This window comes from Pseudonaja textilis, chromosome 6, assembly GCF_049901715.1.
Source record: "Pseudonaja textilis isolate UNSWEBS1 chromosome 6, rPseTex1.2, whole genome shotgun sequence".
Classification (NCBI taxonomy): domain Eukaryota; kingdom Metazoa; phylum Chordata; class Lepidosauria; order Squamata; family Elapidae; genus Pseudonaja; species Pseudonaja textilis.
Window position 1 is genome coordinate 29,636,343 of NC_141995.1, and position 22,366 is coordinate 29,658,708.

The 22,366-nt window shown below is 34.7% G+C and overlaps 1 long non-coding RNA gene across 1 annotated transcript in view; it reads right to left on the minus strand.

Annotated features, from left to right (window-relative positions):
* Window positions 1-2,414: 2,414 nt before the first annotated feature.
* The window catches only part of LOC148125434 (uncharacterized), a 94,369-nt gene continuing 74,417 nt past the window's right edge, over window positions 2,415-22,366 (minus strand). The window contains exons 3-4 of the long non-coding RNA XR_015744204.1: window positions 4,747-4,897; window positions 2,415-3,749 (exon numbers count right to left, since the gene is read on the minus strand). This is a non-coding gene — a long non-coding RNA (uncharacterized LOC148125434). The remainder of the gene's footprint in view (window positions 3,750-4,746; window positions 4,898-22,366) is intronic.

Sequence of the window (22,366 nt, forward strand, 5' to 3'; positions counted from 1 at the left end):
CAACTGAGTGCCTGAACTAAGTGTGTTTCAAAATTTGCTTCAACAGTGAATATTAAAAAAGAAATTTATAAATTGGACATTATCCAGACTGAAAAAAAATCATGTGATATGTATGAAATAGACTACTGAGATAGTTCCTTCTGCTAAACAACTAGGATATAGAATTATAAAGCAACTATATTTTTTAGCATTAAATCCTCACATGCTATGTAGCATATTAGGCAGCAAGGTATCTCCTGCAGTTTTGGTGTTGGGAAAGTACTTCAGCTTCTTTGTATGTGATGTTAGTCTTTAAGTCATCCATGAATGTGGAGCATTCATCTTCCATGAAGCAACCACAGGAAAATCCAAAACTGAAATCCTGATCTATTGCTGAAAACAAGTTAATTATGGAATGTTATTCTGAATCCAATCACTTACCAAAGGGATTCCAAAAACTGATATATTATTTTTGGAATAAAATACCTTAGAGTCAAATATCATTACAGAATAAATCTTTTTATAGAAGACAAACAAGGTGAAATTGGAAGTCCTTTAAGACAGTCTCTTATTATTAGAATTCCAATAATCCATATCTGTTTTCTGACTGTTTTCTGGTCCACCTTGAAGGGATGACATCAGCTCCACTAATCTCTAATCAGAGAAGCATTAAAATTGTTTTAGATTATGAAGATGGTGTCAAGTCCTTAAGGTATCCTTCAGTGTATAGAACTGTGATGGCAAACCTGTGGCACGCAGAGCCATTTCTGCTGGCACATGAGAGGTTGCATGGCACATGCACATGCACCCCCCAACAGCCAGCTGATTGTCGCATATTTTCCATGCATGCACAGGGGGAGACGCGCACATAGGAGATGTGTGTGCATGCACAGGGGATGGGGCATATGGGATGTTGTGTATGAATGCGCAGAGGTGTGCAGCATGGTGGGGTCCATGTGCGTATGTGCAAGGGAAGTCACATGCACATTGCATCATGGGTGCAGGCACGCAAGCGCACGTGTGCGCACACACACTTTTGGCATTCGACGTGGAAAAGCTTAGCCATCACTGGTGTAGAACAACTAAATCATTGTTACAATGTCAAGAGCTTGGTATGCAAATGATACATTAGGACAATTCCATAGTACAAATTAATTCAAAAAGACTTTCATCCAGGTGTAGCTCAGATGCTTATAGCCCAACCAATATTATTTTGTTATTATGCAAGTTTTACAGAGAACTTAAAATCAATTTTTTTCAAGACTTAATGTCAATTGATGATGGGTGGTCGGTCAGCCAAGTTTCCTACTGATTGCTCCAGGGTGGTCTTGTTATGAGTCTGCTGAAAGAAAGAGCAGCCAAATGCTGTATGCCCCTGAATATGGGTCATGAACTATTTCTGGATAATTACCAGAACTTCATGGAAAGATTTAGAGTATCTTTGATTTTTTTTTTTACTGTAAAAAAAAGGAAAATTATTTTTAAAACCATATAATGTTAAGTCTGGGAAATACTTCATTAAAATTTATGAGGGTTCTTCTGTGATTTCTTATCTCAGTTTACTTATTTGTTTTTCATCATCCTTCTTTCTTTTTGTTCCTGAGTTGATGCAGCAAGATTTTTCTTGCTTAATTGCATTATCAAAATTTGATTCAAGAGATTAAAGAAACATTAAAAAAATTGAAAAGATGCCAGGTTTAAATGTAGTGATATTATTTAAAAAATAGACAAAGAACTGTTGAAAGTATTATCAAAATGAAATGCCAGTAGTGCATCTATCCTTAGTCTCTTTGACCTCTCAGTGGCTTTAGAGACCATTGGCCATAGTATCTTTTTGAAATGATTATTACTGAATTAATGATTGCATCCAGGAAGGAAATAAAGGAAATAAATTTATTGAAAGAATCACTAAAAGAAGTGTAATTTCAAGAATTAGAATCTAAGCATGATTGTAGAAAATGTAGCCTAAAATGAAGATAGAAATAGGAAAACCAAATCGATGTATGGCAAATTATTGAAACAAAATTCTTGTGATTACATGGACAGCAAACAAATTTAATAAATCAATAAAATTTCACAATATAAGAACTTAAGAAAAGTAAATTTAAAGCAGATACTGATGATTTTCATTATTCAAAAAACCCCAAGAAAATGTCAAAAACAGTAAATATTATTTTCTGAAATAAAGATCAAACAGCTGACCATATAAGTGGATGCAGCCCAATCTCATAAAATAACCAATAGTCAATAAGACCATAAGCATTCAATCATAGCCTAAGTTTAGAACAATTTAAACAACCCAATTTATAAACAACAGTTATCCATAATTATGTGCTATTTTTTAAATCCATAGCAGGATTTGAATAGACTAAGACTTAGACTAACTTTATTGTCACTTTGAATGTACACTAATTGGCATACATTAAATGACATTTCATTGCATACAACTCTCAATGGATCTCCACTCCAATATTACACTACAGAAACATGACTAAATAAATAAATACAAAATTATGCATATACCCAGATATATTATATGACATGGAGAAACAACAGTCTAGTTTGGATGTATACCTGTACATGACGAGAAAAATAACTCATGCGAATTTACCAGATGGATGGCATAGAGAACAAAGCTGTTACAGAATTTGGTAGTCCTGCTTTGAAACCTCCTCCCAGAGGGAGCAACAGAAGTGGGTGTGAGAGGTCTAAGCACACTTGTAAGCAGTATCTTGAATGACAGGAAGCAAACTTCCCATAATCTTCTCGGCTGTTCTTACCACTCTCAGAATGGACTTTCTCTCTGAGGCGTTGTAGCCACCAAACTGATTAATGAAGGTTTAAGAAAATCAGAAGAAATACATAGAAATACATATTTAGTGGAACTGGAACTATCATCTTCTTCATCATCATCACATCATTATCATCATTGAGTGTGGATTTCTGAATGTTCTTTCTTTGCATTATTTTCCTTAACAAAGGGACTGATTTTGTCTTCTAGTTTACGTTTCAGTCTTATTGAATAAGTGGTAGTTTGCTCCTGAAACCTTTTCTAATTTCTAAGTATTGATGTCAGAGGAAAAGATAAGTGTGTCATACTTATATTGTGTTGGGAATGTTTTGCAAATCAAACTGGTTGTGACATGAACAATTTACTATAAATTAGAAGTAAAAAACAAATGTAACAAGATAACCATGAATCTCTTACTTTTTTTCAGGGTTGTGATGTTGTATTTTTCATATCTGGTGAATCTATTCTATTGTGTTTCACTTTATTGGACACTGTGCCTATTGATTTTGGAGTCACCAAGATTAATTACGTATATTGCAAAAAAGGGGACTTTCTTTTAAAGTGTTTGGAAGGAAGAAAAGAGGAAAAGAAAGCAGAAAGGAAAGGGAGGGGAAGGGAAGGAAAGGGAAAGAGGAAAGGAAAGGAGGAGAAGGGGAAAAGAGAAGACAGAAGACAGAAAAAAAAAGAGAACAGGGACAAGGGAAAAGAAGAAAGGAAAGGAAGAAAAATTGCTAACTATAGCATTACAGAAACAACTTTACTCTTATGCCCATTAGTTTCAGAAGGTCTAATGCCAGATTCTACATAAAATAGAGTAAGGCAATATCTATTGATTCCCCATCACAACTTAGATAATAACACAGTGTCCTGGAGTTTCCTTATTTAACTGAAAATATGTTGAGTTGCTAATAAATTTTGCTCTTCAGATCTTTTATTTTTCAATACAAGCTCTCTTCATCTCAATGTTTGAGTTTTCTTCCTAGAGGAAAATTAAATATGAAACAGTGTTGTTTCCTTGAAGCAGAAAATTTGTTAGAAATTGTAGAGGCTAATGACACTCAGCTGTTTGAATTCCAACAGGTTTAAAGCAGTGTGATACCCCTGAGATTTAGAGCCACGCTAATAAATGTAAATAAAACAACCAATACTTCAAGGCTCAACTTAAGTTTCTTTGTTTGAATTATTCAGCAGGAGCTAACCATAAAGAGATTTTTGACATGCCACTTATCATAGACTATGATATGAAGAAGAGGACAACAGTGAATGTTTGTGACAAGATAGCTGTGTTTTCACAAAGTTTTCTTAGGCTATTGCCTGAGGACATGTAATAACTGTATCTTCTTTAAATTAATATAATTTTGGAATAAGATACTGTACCAATAAATGTTTTTTAAGCTCTAACATGTTCAAAAGTACAGATTTGAATACCTTTTACTCCCATACACAGTGTACTTATTTATTACTATCTACTCTGTAGAGACTCAGTTTGGTTAACCACCATACTTAGCAATGGACATGTCAGTTCCATTTGCTAAGGAAATGTCAGTTCCATTTGCCATTTGATAAGCCAAGAACTATCTCAAGTATGAAAATAAGTATATAAATTCACCTCTTTGTGGTCCATTCTGGAAGAAATTTTTGGTATGAACCATTTAAATATGGTATTTAAAATCCTTAACAGGATCTAAATACCCTGAATAAGGTCACTATGATATGAATTCAAACTGATTGCAGACTGATATGAGGTGATCCTATCTATTGACTTTGACAGTTTAGACAGTAGTTATGCAGGATAACATAAATAATAATTACATAATAATAAAAGATAAAAAGACTAATGCTCAAAAATGTTCCCCACTAATTTTAAGAATTTTGTTGTCCTTTTATCTGTTTTAGGTTGTTTATGGTTTTTTATTTGTTTCAGAGTTACAAGGTTATGCTTTAAGAAAGAGTAGAGAGGTAGTATTCTCACTTACTGTATATGCAGCCCCAAATATTTATTCTGAATAATTGTGATGTCTTCTTTGGATGACTCACCAGATGCCTCCTCAGATGCCAGCTTAGGAGAAGATGAGTCCATTCCTGGCATATCAGGAACTGAATTGATTGATGGCTCTGAAAGGCTGTCTGGAAGAGATTTGGAGGAAGCTTCAGTTAGGGAAAGTTTACAGTGGCAGATGGTCAGTGAAGAGGAGGAACTGCCTTCTGCACCTGATCTGAAAACATATAGGGCAGAGGAAAGACAGGAGCAAAAGGTCATCCAGAGTAGTTGAGAGGAGAAAGCCCAGCCCATCTTGATGAACTGCACCAGAAAGCTGGATATTTATCATAGAAGACCAGCTGGAGGCATTGCTGGGAACAATGCAGAGGTGGTATTCAGCAGGTTCTGACTGGTTCTGGAAAACCAGTAGTGGAAATTTTGAGTAGTTTGGAGAACTGGCAAATCCCACCTCTGACTGGCCCTGCCCGCATCTATTCTTTGCCTCCTGATTCCCGGCTGATTGGCTGGATCTTCTTTCATTGCCCTGCATAGGAGAATGGAGCCAGGAAGCAGGTTAGTGGGGTGGGGAGGGAATGGGGATTTTTCAGTAACTTTCTCCCAGAAGTGGGGTGGGAATGGAGATTTTACGGTATCCTTCCCTTGCCATGCCCACCAAGCCATGCCACACCCACAAAGCCATGCCCACAGAAACAGTAAAAAAAAATTTGAACCCCACCACTGGAACAATGTGTATGTTTTCTAGCTGTGTGTTTTTGGTTGTTGTGTTTCCTGGTTCACTCTGGATTAACACAGTATTTGGAATTGATTTGTAGCTTGGAAACTCTGGACTTTTTCTGCCTCGTGATCTCTCTTGTGTGTTGATTTAAGTTTGTTTGATGAAATTATTTTGTTTGAGCAATTTTATTGGGAAATTGCTATCTGGACTAAGTCCTGCTTGTAGCTGGACTTAATTTGGACAGTTCTGAGTTTTGGTGAAGGAAGGAGATTGCTGAGGAATATTAATAAACTCACTAAAGCACAGTTATGTGTGTGTGAGAGCAGGGCAACACAATAATTTATTGTACATACAAGTTCTATGGAAGTGCGGTGGTCAGCTATTAAAGATGCTGAGCTTGTCAACTAGAAAGCTGACGGGCTGAGTTTGATACCCATGCCATGAGATGGGGTGAGCTCCTATTATTTGTCCCAGCTCCTGCCCACCTAACAACTTGAAAGCGTACAAATATGAGTAAATAAATAGGTACCACTTTGATGGGAAGGTAACAGCATTCTGTGCACTTCGTGTGTAGTCATGCTGACCACATGACTATGGAAATGGTTTTTAGGCAATGCTGGTGTCAGCTCTGAGATCAGCTGCCACAAGAAAATATGTGAACAATGAAATGGGGTGAGGGAGTTGAACAGTTCAAGGTTATTTAGTATGTTGCATTAAAAAATTCCAACTACAGTTAATTGGTTCTCGTGATTTATGAAGTGTGGTAAGTGGGAGGAGATAGGGTGGAATTTCTGAGATGCACAGGAAATGAGTTTCAGTTTTGGAAATTTCCATAGACGTAGCAGAGCTGTTCCCAATAAATCAATTGGAGATTATGCTTGTCTTGGAGTGATTGATTACTATGGATAATTTCTGGACAGCTGGTTTCCTCGACTAAGAAATGGAGAGTTGGAAATGACTGGACAGGGGGAAACTTTACAAATCTGAATTCAAACATTTAGTTTATCTGCTAATGCCTAACAAATCTCTGCAATGGCAATAGATTGTAATAGAATCATATTGGAATAATAAAGAATTTGTAATAATTTGGCAGAGAAAACAACAATAGTTTTCTGGCACATGACATAATATCCTATTTCCTTTTGGTTTAATTGTTACCATATTTTCAACATGCAGGAAATATAAGGTCTTGTGCTAAAGCAGTCAGCCTCATTGAAAACAACTGGAGGTCATCTGAAGCATAACTGAAAGATTTGTTTGGAAAGGAAATCTATCATTATATTTCTATGGGCAGTTTTAAATAGCTATCAAAACAGAGAGGCTTCTTTTTCATGTGGCATCTTTCCACTAATCTGCAAATAAGGAATCTGTCTGATAACAAAAAAAGGATTCAAGAATCAACCTCAAGTAGCTTAGAGACTGCTTCTAAAAATAGAGAAATACTTTCCCTATCACAAATTAATCTCATTTCAAAATGATTTTCAAAATACAGTTTATGCAATGCAAATCCCTGCTCCCAAAATAACCTGTAGTTGTGATTGTTATGCCCAGCCAAGAGATAAATTACTGTTCAGTGAACTGTTTCAGGATGGCTACGTGAAGTGAAGTTAGGATTAAGAGAACTGATGAAGCATAATATACCATGAAGGAAATAAAAACATTTTATAGAACATATAGGCATTATTAACAGGTTTCCTCTGCTTTTTCAAATACAATTATTTTTCTCAGTAGCAAACACTGTTTGGAAAAAAAAACCACAAGAATTTCATATGCTATATAATGCATTGACATATGCAAATATGTGTTCGCACCAAAATTACAGTATGCAATTATTTTCTTTTTAGGTTGTAAAATTTAAATATGGATACTTATTTTAAATAAATACTTTTAAAATGCTTTAAGGACCCTTAGGCAGGTACTCTTCCAGCAGCACATGGGTTTTAAATTAGTATATTCAATTTCCAAGGGCTTTGGTGGATACTTGTTTCTTGTTTTATATGAGATTGTAAAATATAATAATACTACCATTTGTTGAAAGTTACCTATACAACATTGCTAACTAAAAAACTTCTAACAATTTACTGGGTAGTATTATCAGGAACAAGACTGATATTATATACTGGTGGGATATTAGAACAGTTGGACAATTTGTTGTTACTATTTCCACCAGAAATACATAGCTTTCAGGAATAGATTGATGAATTAGGAATGAAGTATCATCAACTCACAAGATGCATAAAATTCTAGACATTTCTTTTTATTCTTTCTTGGAAGATTCCGAGGTAATCTGTCCCAATGTATGCTTGGCAACTTTCCAAAACTTCAAAAAGGTTTTTTTTTTCTCTGTCTCTCTCCATGGTTCCTTTTTTCTTTAAATTTAACATATTTCAAAAATTCAGGTTTATCCTATATTATTATTAACAAATCTAAGGCATACAAATCATTCTATAAGTAATGTACTATTCATGCAAAGTAACTTTCAAATGCTTATCAGGAAAAATGATACACAAGAGAAACAAAAGTCTAACATACAGGATCTGGACAGGATCCATAGAGCTGAATCTCCAGAGTGCCCAGCATAAAACCTATTTTGAAACAATTACTCTGAACCTTTCTTTGACAAAAGTAACTTTAAAAAATGGTTTATGCCACATCACCTGTCTTCAATTTAAAGCAAGTGAGCAAACAAACAAACTTAACTATCTAAAGTTTGATGAAAGAACCACACAGATATATCTTTTCACTACAACCCCATGATGTGTACCAGCTGCAGCTATTTATTGGCTTAGTCAAGAGCTCTACTATTTTGCTCTAAAATGTCAACTTTGATTCATCCATGGGTTCACTAGCTGTCAAACACAGTTAAACAGAACTGGAATCAGTACTCCACTTAGGTTTTCATTAAAACAGAAATGAAATCAGCTCCTTTTGTATTTGAATTCAGTATTGAATCAAACATCAACTTTAAAGGACTAGATAATAGTTTAAACCTCAAAATCTCAGAATTGTGACAAATTTAAAATAAATAAAATTTAAAATATTACTATAGGCAATCTGTTCCTAGCATCTAATAAAACTGGCCTGATTTCAATTGCAGAAAAGTTATAAAATTTCAAGAAAATCTAGAGAATAAAATATAAATCAATTTCCAGCAATTATTCTCATTACACTAGGCAACCTAGTACCTTCCAGATACTTAAATGTTGATTTTCACAATGTCTTTCTTGTCTATATTGGCTAGGATTATTCTAATGCCAACTTTCCCTAATATTTTCTTTAGAAATCCTGGCCAGACAATCTTCTATATGTGTCAGTGTTTTTCTCTGAGAATCCAAGCAAAGGTTATGAGTATCTTAAGGCAAAGATAGGACAAAAGTAGATCTTGATCAAGTCTACTAGTGCAGTATGAATTTGAGTGATTTTCAACATAAATTTAATGAATCTAATTTCTATGTATTTAACAGTAGCTGGGTAAACACAGCTTTGGTTTTTTTACATTTTGTTGTTAAAGTGATTGATGCTAATATTTATTAGAATGAATTCTTGTGAGGAAAGAATATGAGTTCAGTACATTTTTCAGTTTCAAGGTAGCCCTTGTCTGATATTATATTCAAAATCTGTGGTCTTTCTATGATTCTTCATTCATACAAAAAATACTGATAAATTTTAAAAAATCACATATTATCCTATCTTGCCTCCTATCTTAGTGACATATTTGTTAATGATATGTATCATGAATGCCAAGATATTGTTGATATTAATGAAAACTACAGATGTAGTGGGATAGTGAATTTTATTTAGGACACAGAAAATTAAAGCACTGGAATAATCCCTGACTGAATTTGTATTGGCTTCTAAGCAAAATATCTTGCAAACTCAATGATGTGATTGCTTGCTGTTTCACAATAAATCATTCAGGAGCAATTAGTATGAAACCATTTTCTTATTTCCTTATATAATTACAAAGAAATTATAAGTTATTTCATAAGTTAATTAAAATAAAATTAAAAATATCTTTCAATCTTTCTCAAACATGCAAGACTGTAACCCTAATCTATTTCTATTTTCTACTTCCAGGGAGAAATTCCCATTGAGCTTAACAGAATTTCTGACAGAATAACTGTAGGATTTCAGAATGAGCATACTGTAAACATAACCCAAACCAAATAGAAAGAAGTTGGTCAGTTTTATAGATTTATGTTGTGAATAAAATTGAAATAAGACAAACAAATATGTGCATTGAAACATTATATGATTATTTTTATCCACACAAAATCGGGCCACAGCTCTCCAATCTGAATGACATCTCAATGACTTTACTGTAGATCTGTGTCAATGGGATATTAACTACTTTCCCTCTCTACTATTGGCAGTTATTTCAATATGCCATCGCTGCTACATTGTTATAGTCGACTGTTTGTAGTCAGTATGTGATCTTCCTGCACCAGCTAACTAGGTAGTCCATTGTTTCTTCAGCTTCCTTGTAGAGATGGCATTTTCTGTCTATTGTTGTCTTCTTAATTCTGGCTTTGTAAATGTTGTTTTTATGACTTGGTCTTATACAGCAAAAATCATCTCCGTCTCTTTGATTCTCTATTATTGGCCATTGCCAGGTCTTGTTGTTATGTAGCTACTGCTAGATTTGTTTTTTATGTACTGGTTATGTAATATTTTTCTGTGTATCTTTTCTATTCATTATTTTGTTTTTCAAATGGGCCAGTTTGATCTGTTTAGTATTCAGTAAGCCTTCATGGTGTACTACTTTCATTTAATCTTGTTCACTGTCTTTTGGATATTCTTAAAATGTGCACCCCTTTTTTTTTCAATTGTCTGCTAGTGCAGTATGAATTTGATATACTTTTATACTTATAGCATGCTATGCCCACATGTTATTATTGCTATTATTAGCAATATTGATGTTACTATTGTGCTTATAGTAGACTAATCTTAGTCATGGAATGCTTTAAAATATATTTCATATATTTTATTCTTTTAAGATAGCAGAAAATTCTATCTTTGTTATTATTTTGCTTACACTTCTCATTACTTTTTCTTGAAACCTACATTTTCTGACGGAGGAAGAACATGCTCCTTGCAATATCTTCATTGAAGATTTATGTGACTCTTAAGAGACTGTTTCACAGAGACATAGCACCTATACATATCATTCAGCTACCTTAAAGCAAGAAAATGCAGGAACCCCCACCCTGCAACATTAAAAATTCACTGAAAACTATTTCAGACTGTAGATTAAAGCATATTGAAATAGAATGTCAAATAGATGAGTGGGGTTGAAGGTAGGAGTGGGGAATAACAGACTTTTAATTTAAATAAATAATATTTCAAAATTGTATTCCTCATAATAAAAAGCATTGAAAACTGTTCCTAAAGACTGATCACCATAACAAGATATACAATAGTAGCACACATTTTGGAGTCATAGTCACAAAATACAATGAAATAGTAAAATTGTTTGACAGTTCAGTAAGTTTATCTTTAACTGTCATAGGAGAAGAAGCTATAAAGATCATGTGTGTGCTCCAGCATGTGGAAAGTAACTAAGTTTGACATGGCTGGACCATTTCAGAAGAGAGGAACAAATAACTCTGACAGCCAAGGGACTGCAATAAGATCCCATAAAGAAAACCATTTAACAAACCTGCTAACAGCTGAGAGCTATGGTAAACAAGGAAGACCTAGTCACTTGTGGGTCAAAAGAGGAAGACAGTCTCTTGTGGCCCAGAAAATACTTATAGAAGTATTGCAGAAGATGACTGCTTTGAAATAACACAATTTAACAATAATTTGCCTTGAAATTATTAGTTCATATAAATTAGTTCAAATAAGTACTAAAACAATTAGAAACCTATAGTTCTGTCTAATTTATGTTTACAATCATTATTTTGCTTCAATATTTTCTCTTTCACATGTGAACTCTTGAGGAAAACAACTGAACAAAATTATTTCAAAAGAGAACAAAATAAAAATAAAATATAAAGCCTCATTTTAAATGCTGGATAGTAAAAAGATGAACAAAAGAAATCAATAGATCAACAAAGGCATAATTCATGCCAATAAAGATCAAGGTTCAGTTTGTTCAATCGTTTATATTTCCTTGCACTAATTAACATAGTCTATTTTTTTTACTGCAGTTGTTTCAAGCATTAGCCTGTGCTAATGTTAGAATCAAGGCACCGCATAAAATTTTAATGATGAAACAGATGCCATATTGCCACTTCAGTAAATGACACTTTGTTGAAGTGGAAGAAGAGAACAGATATGGTGTGACCACACTGACTTTGGGTCTGTTTTTGCAAGTTTTGAATTTTCTGCCAATCAGTTTATGATCCCTAGTAATTTTGAGTAATTTTGAAAATGAATGTGAGTCTGACAGAATAAAAATTATCTACAATCTAGTTATGCATAATATATAAAGGTAAAAGGTTCCCCTTGTATATATGTGCTAATTGTTTCTGGCTCTAGGGAGCAGTGTTCATCTCTGTTACAAAGCCAAAGAACTAGCGCTGTCTGAAGACATCTCCGTGGTCATGTGGCTGGCATGACTAAACACTGAAGGTGCATGGAACGCTGTTACCTTCCCACCAAAGTGGTCCCTATTTTCGGCTTGAATTTTTACATGCTTTCAAACTGCTAGGCTGGCAGAAGCTGGGACAAGTAACGAGAGCTCACTCTGATACACAGTGCTAGGGATTCGAACCACCGAACTGCTGATCTTTCTGATCGACAAGGTTAGCATCTTAGCCACTGAGCCACCTTGTCGCCCTACATATAAAATACATATCAAAGCCCAATTTTTGCAAAGAAACCAAAGATGCTAACAAAAAAAGACTCCCTGCCTGTAGTTCTTCCTGGGTGTGATGTAGTATTGTTAGAACGTTGGATTAGGATTTTTTTTTAATCTAGATTTTATTCATCTGTGAAACTAGAAGGATGCACATGTAACCACCACTTTCTGTTCTGGAAATGAAGAAAGAATATAAGTGCAATATATTTGTACGTTTTTATTCTGCTTCTATAATTTCTTTTGATTATTTGCCATCAAATCATTTTCAGCTCAGAGTGACCACAAATATTTTTTTTTCCATAACAATCTTCTCTGACTTGATATTTCAGATCTTCAAATGGTACAGTTATCACTAATATAATGGAGTACATTCAAACTTCTCTTTCTTTCCACTTTCCCAGCATTAAAGTCTTCTTTAGAGAGTTAAGTCATCACAAAACACGTCCAAAGTAAAATAATTTGAGCTTGTTTATTTGTGCTTCAAATGACAACTCTGGCTTGATTTCCTGAATGATTGGTTTATTTTACTGGTTGGGCATGGTATACTCAAGACCCCCAAGTTTCTTCCTCTAGTTTTAAAACTACAGTCATCTTCTTCCAAGCATATTCCTTTAGATATATTTTGGTTAATGGGACAATATTCGGCCTTGTCATATTTTCTGCCAATCTTGAGCCACATTTTATTATGTTCTGTCTGTATTATGGCTTGCCAAGATATATATTTGGGGGCAATGAGGTAATCCTATTTTTATGAACATATTCCACAGCTCGACATTATAGACACAGTTATAGACACAAGGCCTTTCTATAATCAATGAAGCACATGCTGACTTCTTTTTGTTATACTTTGTTAACTATCTGATGTGCATCAGCAATAATGTCTCATATTCTTTGGCCTTTTTTAAAGCTAGTTTAAACATTTGGCATTTCTTTTTTTATGTAGAGATCTAATCTGCATTGGATGATCATTATTATTTTTTAGCATGTAAAATTATGGATATTGTACAAGAGCTTGCTCAGTATCCTTTTTGGTCTAATCTGTTGGGTATTCTCAAGAATTGCTGGTAAGCTTGATTAGATCCATTGCTGATTCTTTCTGCTGCTGCTTGCTGTATTTATTTGGGTATTCCATTAATTCTTGAGGCCTTCCAGTTTCACAACAACTAGCGTGTGATCAAACTTTATTTTTTTTTAATACTAGAGGTTTTTATTCGTAGGAAATTTACTGACAGTCAAAATAGGACCTAAACCATAGCTATAATATGCTGCTAATAGAACACACTAATAATCACATTGCATCATTTTGTACCAACTGTAATATCTGGGTGGTACCTACATGAGATAACCTCATGTAGAATGTATTGTAGTAGTCAAGCTGAGAGACGATAAGATACTATTGCAAAAACAGTGAGGTAAAGCTGAGTAAAATCTTTTTGGTCATGGCTTCTACCTGTTCATCGTGCAGAAGCTATGAGTTTAGGAAACTTCCAAATTGCTGGTTATACTTCCTTAAGGACAATGCCATCCCACTGAGAAACAACATTGGGACCACATTAGAAATGCAATGACCGGTAATTCTATCTTGTTAAACTTTAATTTAATCCTGTTTTATCCCAATCAGTTTCTCACAACATCTAAACACAGGAAAATACCTTCAGAGCATTACAGCATGGATTAGGATTTGTTACATCTCGATTAATAGATAACCACTAGTAATTTCATGAAAAGCAGAAGACAGATAACTGACTCCCACATACAAAGAGTAATGAAAGTGGCTTCTCCTCCCAATCATCACCATTTAGAAGTTCCACTAAACTAGGAAAAAGTACCAGAAGAAGTACACTACCACTCCAGGTCCCAACAAAGGTAATCCGTGAACACAAGTAATGCTTATGGTTATGCCTATGTCTTAACCTTGGCTAAATCTTGACTGAAAGGAAATCAAATATTTTTTCTTTTCTATAAGAATTACGAAATCCTCTTAACAACCTTCCACAAATGCTACAAAAAAAAATATTGCAGACTTATTCAAACATGGATAGATCAAATGGTGGCAGAATGTATTCCATTTAAACCAGAATTTTTTCTTCTTGGAATAATATCAGGAAAGTTTAAGAAGGAAATAATATATCTAATAGTACTTGTATTGACGGCAACTAGAATATTATATACACAATATTGGAAAAATAAAATTATACCTCAAGAAACAGAAATAATAAGAAAAATTATGGCATGTGCATAATCTGATAGGTTAACTTTAGAAATAAAAGACAAAGAAGAGTCTAAATATTATAAAACATGGAATAAATTTTATAAATGGTTACATGGTGGAAGACAAGGTCGAAATACTAGTAGTTATGATTAGATTAATTAGTAATTAATATATTAATAAGGAGATTATATATGATGAAGTAAAATGTATTTATGTATAACAAGGATAAGTTGGATGTATTGTGTTGTATTCACATAATTAAAATTAAAAATAAATTTTAAAAAACAACAACCTTCCTCAAACAGAGAAAGCTGAAAACTACAAAAATAATTACCAAATATGACTAGATCTGGGAAGAATACCTTAGGAATGACCATAACACAGGGAGCATTATACCCTTATGTAAAAATGTAATGACAGTTTCTGAGATATGAGATCCAACCCACCATATAATCCATTCTTTCCCAGAAGAATCAGAAGAGGATAAGTTTCACAATACAAGTGGCAGAGACCATACTTGAAAGCACCCTGACTACTTGATTAGGGTCCGTAAGACAAAATGAATCTAAGAAAATATGACTTTGTGTCAGCCTTACAAGGTAGACCAGACCGGAAGCACAACCATATAAGCTAATTCTTATTTATTGTAGTGCTACATTAACAGGATTTTATAAGTCTGATAGTGCAGTTTCTCCTGCTGTAAACTTTATAGTCCAATAATATATGGAGGGTTTTTCCTGAATCCCTTGCTGTTCCCACTATATAGCTGTGCTCAATATTTTCTCTTATCTGATTATCCCCTAGACTCTTCACCCAATCTACCAAGTTAATTCCCACATGGCGTTATTCTTTGTCTCTGTCACCCCATCAGAAGGTGTTGGCAAATCTGAATAAATGTTTTGGCAAAGTACTGACCATCATGATCACAATTGCTAAGCAGCAGTAATTTATGCCCAGTTTTAAGAGGGACTATTGTAGCAGAATGTGAATGTGAAGTAAAATGGACCTTAAGAAATCTGTGTAACAACAAAGCTAGTGGAGGTGACAGTATTCCAACTGAGCTATTCAAAATCTTCAAAGACGATGCAGTAAAAGTGCTACACTCAATTTGCTAGCAAAATTTGGAAAACTCAACAGTGGCCACAGAATTGGAAAAGGTCAGTTTACATTTAAATTCCCAAAGAAGGGCAATGCCAAAGAATGTGCAAACTATCGCCCCATTGCATTCATCTCACATGCTAGTAAAGTTATGCTTAAAATCCTACAAGCTAGGCTCAAGCAATATGTGGATCAAGAACTACCAGAAGTACAGGCATGATTTTGAAGAGGCAGAGGAACTAGAGATCAAATTGCCAACATACGATGGGTCATGGAGAAAGCTACTAGATATTCCAGAAAAATATCTACTTCTGCTTCATTGACTTTGCTAAAACCTTTGATTGTGTGAATCACAACAAATTGTGGAAAGTTCTTAAAGATATGGGAGTACTAGACCATCTTATTTTCCTCTTGACAAACCTATATGCAGGTTAAGAAGCAACAGTGAGAACTGGACACAGAACCACTGACTGGTTCAAAATTGGGAAAGGAGTTTGGCAAGGCTGTATGCTGTTGCCCTGTCTATTTAACATATATGCAGAGCACATCATAAGAAAGGCAGGGCTAGATGAATCAAATGTTGGATTTAAGATTGCCAGAAAAAATATCAATAACCTCAGATATGCAGATAATACCATTCTAATGGCAGAAAGTGAAGAAGAATTAAAGAGCCTCTTGATGCAGGTGAAGAAGGAGAGTGCAGAAGTTGTCCTGAAACTCAACAATAAAAAAACTAAGATCATGGCATCTAGCCCTCTCAATTCCTGGCAAATAGATGGGGAAGAAGTAGAGGTAGTGACAGATTTTATTTTCCTGCGCTCCAAGATCATTGTAGATGGGGACTGCAGCCAAGAAATTAAAAGAACCTTTTTCCTGGGGAGGAAAGCTATGGCAAATCCAGACAGCATGCTAAAAAAGCAGAGACATCCTCCTGCCAACAAAAGTGCGTATAGTCAAGGCTATGGTTTTCCCAGTTGCAGTATATGGTTGTGAAAGTGGGATCATAAGAAAGGCTGAGTGCCAAAGAATTGAGGCCTTTGAACTATGGTGCTGGAGAAGACTCCTGCCAGTCCCTTGGACTGCAAGGTGATCAAACTGGTAAACCCTGACTGCTGTTTAGAAGACCGGATCCTGAAGATGAAACTCAAATACTTTGGCCACCTAATGAGAAGGAAGGACTCATTGGAGAAAAGCATAATGCTGGGAAAGATTAAGGGCAATAGAAGAAGGAGGTGAAAGAGAATGAGGTGGCTGGATGGAGTCTATTGAAGCAGTAGGCGTGAGCTTCAATGGGCTCCAGAAAATGGTAAAGGACAGGAAGTCTTGAAGGAACATTGTCCATGGGTTCGCAATAGATCAGACACAGTTTCGCAACTAACAACAACAAATTGTAGGAGAAGGGTCATGTTAGTTTACAGTAGCCAAAAATCAGAAGGAAGAGTTGGATAGAACATTTAAAATTCATAATGGTTATTGAAACACATGGTCTTTGGTGAGCTGCAGTTCACTTCCACAGATGCATCTTGTAATAACGTTGTTAGATTGAAAAGATGCTACCAGATTTTTTCTGATTTGGGGATGGGGAAGAAGTCATTGTAAACAAGGCCACTTGCTGACAGTATGTCAATGCAATAAGAGAGAAATATCATACATTATCATACTGATGTTTCATTTAAAAATAAAATATAACATACAGAATTATAATTTGTTTCCATGTTGTTAGATTCTGTAGTATTCTATGTTTCTTGGTACCCTTGAGACACCACAAGATAACATTATTTGGAGTAGGATGTTCTCTATGGAAGAGATACTAGCTTTCTAAAATTATGAACAGAGTGGAGAGAGAAAAGTTTTTTTCCTGGATTGACACAAGAAATATTACTATTAGGTATGAAAATGGATCACTTAATTTGCCACCTTCCATAAAACAGAAGCTTACAGAATTAGTTATCTTACTTCTACAGCAAAGGTGTCAAGGCTGGATGCATCACGCACTGACCATGCCAATATAAGGAAGGAGAGAGAAGAAAAAAAAAGTCAAGAACATGCCATCCCTGGTTTAGTGAAGGGGAAAAAAGCTGTGATACATCACTTGATGACAACGTGACACCACGAGTTTGACACCATTCTACAGAATTTTCTGTGGCCCTGGAAATAACTGAATAAGGTTCATGGTAAGCATTTAGTATCTGTTGCAGACTTGATGGCCTCAAAGTTGATAAAATTGAAAATTACTTTAATTCTTGACATCATCCATATGAAGTATAATGTTTTTCTTTTTCACCTGGGAGTTATTTTGGCTACAGCTGAAAATAAAGATGTTTATAAGTATCAATATGAACTAGAGAAGTAATTTCTCATTTTTTACAACTCAGGCAGCAGATGAAGCAAAAGAATTACTATCTGATGTCTAAAGTAGACCAGTATACAATCAATGTAGATATTCATACTAAAAGTTAGTTAAAAGCAAACCAGAGAGCCAAATGTAACTAATTCACTGTTAAACTAATCAACTCTACACAAGCAAAATTTAGAATCAGGAGTATGCCCTATTTCATGAATGACAGAGGTATCTACTAGACTTTAAATAAGTTTATTTAAAATAAGAAATGTCTCTCTAAAATATTTATCCTATGTTTTCCACATTAGCATAAATATCATGTTTGCATACAGTAAATCACTGCAACTTAAAACATTTTCTTTCCCTATTTTCTTTTTCTTTTTAATCATTAACTGTTGGATATGTACTTATTTTTAGGATTAAAGGGAAACTCCTTAGGAAACTACAGTGTATAATGCTCCCATTTTTATAGCCAGGATCTGTTGATAGGGATTAGACTAAAGCTCATTCATGGGATTTTAAATATTTACTGTGTATCTATTTGCCCAAGCTCACTTAGAAGAGGTTAAACACTTGGCTAAATACTGACAAATACTCTTAGTGGATCATTAGAGAAAAGTAAAGCAGTCAGCAAACAAGTGGAAAGAATTATCAAGTGTTACACCTAGGAGGGAAAAAAAGGAATAGCAATCACCATCCTTGAAATGAAACCAGGTTACATTTACACTGAAATGGAAATGTGAGAATCGATATTGCTGCTGTTTCCCCTTTTTATATATTGGATAGAGACAAGATAATATTCTGATACAAATTTTTTATTTGTAAATATATAGGCACTGAGACAAATTTAACCTACCAATGAGATATAGGTATTAGAAAGAAAAAAAATCACCTGCAACTAGTATATGCTCAGTGTAAGGTGTACCAGAATTTTCTTATTGTTTTGATACTTCAATACATGTAGAGATTGCTCAGACCATTTTCTAGGAAAAACAACTGATTGCTGAAAATGAAACATGTAAGATTATTCCTATCAATGTTCTTCTACCCTAGTAATTCACTAACATTATCATATCCAACTTCGAAGCAATGAAGATAAAAGTGGTCTATAGTTGGGCCACTACAGAACCTAATCTACCAGTCGCCTTCTCCATTTTTTTGAAGACCTGATAATCTGATGGAATTTCCAATATGGTATCTTTAGACATCAGTGCATATGACTTTTCTTTCCAATTTCCAAATATTTTCTTTTCTTAATTAATATGTGCCTGTTTGTGACTAGCAAAACACATTTTGCAATCATGTGGGAGAGTTTCTCCAATATAATTTCTATGTACCAAATATGAGAATAGTTGGTAGATGGAAGATGGATTGATGGAAGGAAGGAAGGAAGGACGGAAGGAGGGAAGGAAGGAAAAGGGAGGAAAAGGAAAAGGAAAAGAAGAAAAAAAAACCTGGTAATTGGAATGCATATGTCATTTCCTTTCCCAGGCATCTTAATCATACATGTCACTTCAGTCCTTCAAGTCATTCTTTTTTTTCTCTTCCTCTTCCTGGGGTTACTATTTAGTTGCAAGTTTCAGTTAAAATGTATCTTTTAGAAGTCTTATTGAAATTTTACTTTAGATTCTTTTAAAATGCAGGCAGTCTCCTCCCTCTTCCAGATCCTGCCCTTATTCTTTTTTTCTCCCTTCCTGCTTATAGAAGAAAAAGTTTCTAATATCCAGAAATCTTTATTGCCCCTTTGGCTAGTAATATTTTCAGCTTAATTGCCTATTGATGCCAAAGTGGATTTTTCCAATTTCTTATTTTTAATTGTCAATATAAGGAAGGACAGAGAAGAAAAAAAAGTCAAACCTTTCCCTTTTCACTTTCTTTTGCTGCTTCAGACTTTCCTTTGGGAGCAATGTTATTTCTTGTAGAATTTAAATTCCAGGGTATCTTAATTATTGCTTTTCCAACTTCACCAGGTCAACCAAGACTTTCACTTCTTATCTTCCTCCTGCACATTCTTTTCCGGTTGAGTTCTTCTTTGAGGTGGCCATTTCTGACTGCCACTCCTACCACCTTCGGGAAAGGGAGTTTGACCAGCTGAGGAGGATAGATGCGGCTCTCCTTGACCCTGCTGGCAGTCTCCCCCTTCTTCACCACCTCTACAGGGTGGCTTAGCCCCAAAGCCAGCCAGCTCAGGGCGCTCCAGCGGCGAACCCAGGCAGAAACCGTGCACGATTACGGATTCCTTTCTGTTGCCGAAGCCCTTCAAACTGGAAGTCCAGTCCTCCAAGTCATTCTTATCCATTTGTACTAGCTAGTCCTTCAAATACAGTTCTCCTCAGAAATAATTCTTATTGTATGTAAAAATCTCCTTCCCTTTGTTTTTCCTACAGCAGTTTATAGGGCACGAATAAGCTACTTTTTGCTGATTAATAAATGCATTTACATTTTTGGAGAAATATTTCCAAGTGGATGAAATCACATTATGTCTGTGACTAATTGTACATTTTGGAGGATTTGTATGATTTCAAGGTTTGGGCTTTTTTAACTATGATAAGCCTAGAATAAAACTTATAATTTTAAACTCTTTTACAAATTAATATGGCAGTAAATAGTTATTTACGTCCATAAAAATGGGCCCAAAAAAGGGAGTTTCTTTTAAAGATAAAAAACAGGAGGTCCAAACAAAAAGACTTAGCAGCTCACATGCAAATTTATTTATTGAAAGCATTTATTTAGTCACATATTTTATACCAAACTCTGAGAAGTGAAAAATTTAAACAACATCAATAATAAAATGACACAAAATACTAAAACTATTTAAATAATAAACATTAAAACCAAAACCTAGTATTAAGTTAACCTTCCAATATGTAGTTACCTCAGCTTATGTCAGAGCTAAGGAAAAAGCCAGCTCTTCAAAGGTTTATGGAAGACTAAGACAACAGAGGCCTGCCAAGCTTCAGGGGAAGAGTGTTCCATAGGGCAAGGGCTACCTTGGAGAAAGTATGTTTCCTAGCTCCCATAAGGTGGCAATATTTAAGGGAAGGCAATAAAATGTGCACAGGGTAACTATAGCATTTAGATTTATATACCATTACATAGATGTTTCCAACACTCTTTGAATGGTTTACCAATGTCAGCATATTTCCCCTCAACAATTTGTGTCCTAATTTTGCTGACCTTGGAAGGATAGAAGGCTGAGTCATCCATGAGCCAGTCAGGTCTGAATTCCTGGCTGTGGGCAGAGTTAGCTTGCAATACTGCATTAACCACTGCACCACCATAGCTCTTAATGGGTAGGAGAGAAATGTAGTCTTGCAGATAATCTCCCCCTTTGAGTGACATGTTACATTCATGGTTTGGGGAATCATTAGCACTAATCTGCTACTCTTATTTTTATTGTTATTAGCTTCAAATCTCTCCCGTTGGAGTGATGTTTTCATATATAATTTTAATTGGGTTTGTTGCATTTGCATTTTTACGTTTATACCCGTCCACTTAAATTATACTTAAAATTATAGTTAGAATGTTATAAATAAATGCTTCGTTAAAAGCTAAAATACATAAAATTGTTTCTACTGGTTAAGATTTCAACTGAAACTTTCTCTGAATTGGAATTTATACTATGATGATTTTTTTTCAAAATATTTTTAAATAGGAATAACTATTATTCCAGAAATGCAATAAATATTCATTCAGGTCAATTTTTTTATTTATAAAGAAAAGCTGAAAAAAACAACTAATTTTTCCTAATATCTATCAAAGATGAATGGTGATGGAAGCTTAAAGAACCAGTTTCTTAATTCCATAAATTAAAACAACTCAATATCAGGTAAAAAAAAAATCAGAAATAGAGACCAACTTTTACACTTTTAGTTTTGCTTTCTTTTTCTAAAATCCAAATTTTACACCCTGGCATGATGTCTATATTTGTGTTTGGGTCACTGTCTCTGTTTCAGTACAAATAGTCATTATGTTATATTCCTTAGTCATCAGCTGCTTGCATATTTCTTCGTTTCTCATCTAAAAGGGTAGAGAAAACAGGAATGTTCACATAACTCGTAATTTTCTTCCAGATAGAAGGTATAAAGAGAAGCTGTCTTTGTACTCACATCAATTTAAGTACAGCGCTCAATATGATCCAGGACCCTTGCTGTAATCAGGTCCTGGTGCATGCAGAGTTGTATTCACATTCAAACTAATGTAATTATAGCTCCCTTTCAGACTTTCTACTGAAAGCTGCAGAGAGGTGGGGATAGGCTCTGTGCACAACTTCATTTCTTTCTTTTGTTTGTGATATCATGCAATTCAAAGAAGAAATCTTTCAACAGAGCTGTGACACAAAAGACAAAAAGACACTTGATCAGTCCATACCAACAGTTTTGTGTCTTGTTCAATAATTCTGTTTTGTCTATATTTGCACTGA